The sequence below is a fragment of the Pithys albifrons genome, chromosome 3 (genome assembly GCF_047495875.1).
Source record: "Pithys albifrons albifrons isolate INPA30051 chromosome 3, PitAlb_v1, whole genome shotgun sequence".
In the NCBI taxonomy this organism is placed as follows: Eukaryota; Metazoa; Chordata; class Aves; order Passeriformes; family Thamnophilidae; genus Pithys; species Pithys albifrons.
In genome coordinates, this window is record NC_092460.1 from 101,667,041 (window position 1) to 101,671,671 (window position 4,631).

The window sequence follows — 4,631 nt, forward strand, 5'->3', positions numbered from 1 at the left end:
AAAAAAAGAGGGTGCCTATGGGGGACAAAATAAACATTTTTCAGAGCAATCTGGCATAACTATTAGGGACAGAATAAACATCTTGGAGGGATATAAGCGTGGGGCCATCCTATTTAAAGACAAAATCAGAAGTACTTCAGGGAAGACATTGGTAGCATTTTCATAGCAGGCATCTGCAAGTTGGCAAGACAATTTAGGTAGGAGAAAGAATGGACATTTAAGCAGGCTGTGCTAAACTAGCATTCTGGATGTGTGCAGTTCTTTTAGTTGTAGAAACTAAACTTGCTGATGGGGTGAAGGAGACAGATTTTTCTGAAAAAAAAATTCACCATCCTAGGGAATGACTCCATAAATTAAGAATACTGTTTTACCTTCTTTCCAATCATGGAGTCAAAGTTTAACAAAGGATCTTGGACGTAATTTTCCTGTAAGAAGAGAAAAAGAATGGTAATAAGTACTTCATGCCGAGTCCAGCCACAGATTTTTCAAGCAGCAAACAGGTTAGAAGGCTGAAAAGGGAGGAAAACAAAAGAAAAGAGGATGAATCACATTAAAATTTTGGTGTGGGTTCAGGAGACAATATATAATGAAAACAAGTACTGCTCCAAGACTTAAGTCCTTGTACAGGAGTAGAGGTTAATAGAGAGACCTCAGGGCTAACCCTCTTCTCTTTATCTTGCAGAAGCTGTCGAGAAACAGATGGAGATGGACATCGAGGAAAGAGTGCAGAGGAGGATCAGCAGCATCGAGGTCAAGAGGGAGCACAAGACAGGCCTTCTGGGCAAACAACTGTCCCTGCCGTCATCGGGACAGACACACATGTTGAAGTGCAGCAGGAACCTTCAGGGTGCCCCGCTGGCTTTCATTGGGCGACTCCCCCGTAAACAGGGCTGGGTCTTTCCTTTGGTGTTTTTGGCCTTTTGCCACGGTTCTCCTTTGGCTGCCCAGGGAGAGCGGGAAACACTGTAAGGAGAGTGAGAGAGCCCTTCTCCACATCCCAGGGGCAAATGGAGGTATCCTGACTGCAGGCCACCGTGTCAGCGGAGCAGGGCTTCTTTGTTTCCCTTGGTGCCTTAGTGCCTGGTGGCGGCTGCTGGCCACGGTGACCCCCCTGTAGCCTGGGCATGTCACAGCCTGTGTTCGTTGTCCAGCCTTGAAGCCGCCCTGCGTAGTCAGGGGCTTGAGGTGTCTGGGCGGGCCAGGGCAAGTCTGAGGCCGTGTTCTCCCGCTGCTGGGCGTCAGGAATGGCTCGCCGCAGGTTGCTGCTCAGAGCTTGCTCCCTCTCCTGGGACGTTGCCCCTTTGTGTCTCTGTCTTGTCTTTGTCGGTGTGAGTGAGAGAGCGAGCGTGTCCCTTGGTCCCCCTAGAAAAGCAGGTAGCGTAGCTTAGGCTTCCCAGGAGGGAAAGAGGGGCTCTGTGTAGGAAGCTGTGGGGTGCCATCCGTACTGCACAGCAGCAGGTGGCCGCCTTAGACATGGCCTGGCTTGTGCAGAGGCCACGAGGGCCTGGCAATGTGGAGGGGCTTAACAGCTGCCAACGAGCAGAGGACATGACATGGCCCAGCTACAAAGCGTCACAGTGGACGACAGGCGCCAGCAGCCACAAAAGGTGGCAAGGCAATAAAGAAAGCCGTGCCCTGTTTTCAGGGTGGGCTGGGGTTGAGAGATGTCCATTTTCCCATCGGGGGTGAAGAACGGGATTCTCACCCTCCTTCCTGGGTTGCCCTCTCTCTTCAAGCAGCCAACGAAGCACCGTTAGGGGGGAGGGTGTCTGGGTTCCCCCGAGGCGGAGAGAAGGAGCCTCCGCGGGCCTGTGGGCCCAGGGCCGCCCGTAAGTCGGGGCCAGTGCCCTGGAGTCCCGGGCACTTTGCAGACTAGCAGCGTCTCGAGCCCTCTGTAGTCAGAGGTGCAGCCTCGTTGGCCAGTGCTTTGTATGCCCAGCTTCCTTTGCCCAGAGGGCCTGGCTCCCAGCAGCAGACGGGGCGTCGCCGTGACCACTCAAGGTGAGGTTTGGAGAGGTTTGTGTCAGTGGGGGGTTCTGTGGGTGGGTTTGGAGTGACTTGGAGGTCTCCCTCTGGGGATGTAGGGTCCCGGTTTACTTCCTACAGAGGAGCTGGTGTTTCTCACACCTGCCTGTGTCCTCCTTCCTTGGCAGAAACCATGGGAGAAGAGAGCGGCGGCATCCTGCGGACGGCAGTGCTGACGTGGGAAAACGCGGAGGTGACACCAGTGGAAGTTGGAGCGTTGTGTGGAGCCGTGGGGGGGTGTGGTGGGAGTGGGCAGGTGATGGTGGCTTGGGGAGCTGGCTCTGGGTGCCCGTTTCACTGACTTGAAGGAGTTGGAGCTTCTCGGACTCAACTGTGTTATTCTCTTTGCTTGACGGAAGCCATCCGAGAAGAAAGCAGAGCCAGGAGCGTGGGACGGCGAGGCAAAAGAGTTCAGAAGAGGATCAGCAGCGTCGAGGTCAAGAGGGAGCACAAGAAAGGCCTTCTGGGCAAATGAACCTCTTTGCCATCACGGGGTCAGGCATACACGTAGGAGTGCGGAGGGCATCTTCAGGGTGCCCCCGCTGGCTTTGCGCTGGGTGACCCCCCCTGTAAACAGGGCTGGGTCTTTCCTTTGGTAGTGTTGGCCTTTTGCCACGGTTCTCCTTTGGCTGCCCAGAAAGAGGGGGACAACCCTGTAAGGAAGAGGGAGAGTCCCCTTGGCCACACCCAATAGGAGAATGCAGGTCTCCCGACCCCAGCCCACCCTGTAAACGGGGCAGGGCTTTTTTTTTTGCCTTGGCACCTTTGTGCCTGCTGACGGCTGCTGGCCACTGTGACCCCCTGTAGCTGGGCCGCGTCACAGCCGCTGTTCTTTGGCCAGCCGTGAAGCCCTTGAGCGTAGTCAGGCCCTTGAGGCCTCTGTGCAGGCCAGGGCGAGTCTGAGGCCGTTGTCTCCTGCTTGTAGGCGGTAGGGATGGCTCGCCGCAGGTTGCTGCTCAGAGCTTGCTCCCTCTCCTGGGACGCTGCCCCTTTGTGTCTCTGTCTTGTCTTTGTCGGTGTGAGTGAGAGAGCGAGCGTGTCCCTTGGTCCCCCTAGAAAAGCAGGTAGCGTAGCTTAGGCTTCCCAGGAGGGAAAGAGGGGCTGTGTGCAACAACCGGGGCGTGCCCTCAAAACCCACAAACGGAGACACGGCCCAGCCTCGGCCCTTCTTTCCGAGGAGGCAGCAAAGCCTCTCGGTGACCCGCCTGTAGCCAGGGCCTGGGTCTGTGCCAGTGCTGCTGGTGACGTGCCAGCATGTGCCCGCCCTGTCTTCAGGGCTGGGGCCCTGTCCTCGCGACCTTAGGCCGTGGAGGGCATTGTTGGGGGTGCCGAGCCTAGAAGGGGCAGCCTTGTAAGCGGGGCTTTGTACGACCCCAGTGCTCGGCGGGCGGTTGGAGGGAGCCCCTGTAATCAGGTGGGTATTCCTGGCCCTGGCCGTTGCGAGGTCCAGGGCTGGGAGGTGTGCAGCTCCCTGTCCGTGGAGGAAGGCCCCCAGGCCTTAGGCCGTTAGCTGTTTTTCCTGGTACTGGAATCTTATTGCTATTAGTGCAGGGGGAAGCCGAGTCCTGTGGCTCCCTGGGTGTGCACCCGCCCGTAATCGGGGTCCGGGTCTGGGAGCCTCGGTGCTCCCTCAGCTGGCAGGCTGTGCGGGGCGACCGCCCCGTTAGCGGGGAGCGGGTCTGGGTGCCCTCGAGGCGGAGAGAAGGAGCCTCCGCAGGCCTTTGGGCCCAGGGCCGCCCGTAAGTCGGGGCCAGTGCCCTGGAGTCCCGGGCACTTTGCAGACTAGCAGCGTCTCGAGCCCTCTGTAGTCAGAGGTGCAGCCTCGTTGGCCAGTGCTTTGTATGCCCAGCTTCCTTTGCCCAGAGGGCCTGGCTCCCAGCAGCAGACGGGGCGTCGCCGTGACCACTCAAGGTGAGGTTTGGAGAGGTTTGTGTCAGTGGGGGGCTCTGTGGGTGGGTTTGGAGTGACTTGGAGGTCTCCCTCTGGGGATGTAGGGTCCCGGTTTACTTCCTACGGAGGAGCTGGTGTTTCTCACACCTGCCTGTGTCCTCCTTCCTTTGCAGAAACCATGGGAGAAGAGAGCGGCGGCATCGTGCGGACGGCAGTGCTGACGTGGGAAAACGCGGAGGTGACACCAGTGGAAGTTGGAGCGTTGTGTGGAGCCGTGGGGGGGTGTGGTGGGAGTGGGCAGGTGATGGTGGCTTGGGGAGCTGGCTCTGGGTGCCCGTTTCACTGACTTGAAGGAGTTGGAGCTTCTCGGACTCAACTGTGTTATTCTCTTTGCTTGACGGAAGCCATCCGAGAAGAAAGCAGAGCCAGGAGCGTGGGACGGCGAGGCAAAAGAGTTCAGAAGAGGATCAGCAGCGTCGAGGTCAAGAGGGAGCACAAGAAAGGCCTTCTGGGCAAATGAACCTCTTTGCCATCACGGGGTCAGGCATACACGTAGGAGTGCGGAGGGCATCTTCAGGGTGCCCCCGCTGGCTTTGCGCTGGGTGACCCCCCCTGTAAACAGGGCTGGGTCTTTCCTTTGGTAGTGTTGGCCTTTTGCCACGGTTCTCCTTTGGCTGCCCAGAAAGAGGGGGACAACCCTGTAAGGAAGAGGGAGA

The 4,631-nt window shown here is 57.7% G+C and overlaps 1 long non-coding RNA gene across 1 annotated transcript; it reads left to right on the plus strand.

Moving 5' to 3' along the window:
• The first annotated feature begins 1,905 nt into the window (after positions 1 to 1,905).
• On the plus strand, positions 1,906 to 2,471 carry LOC139669629 (uncharacterized). The gene is made up of 3 exons (XR_011697285.1): positions 1,906 to 2,001; positions 2,154 to 2,218; positions 2,385 to 2,471. It is a non-coding gene; the product is annotated as an uncharacterized lncRNA (long non-coding RNA).
• The last annotated feature ends 2,160 nt before the right edge of the window (positions 2,472 to 4,631 follow it).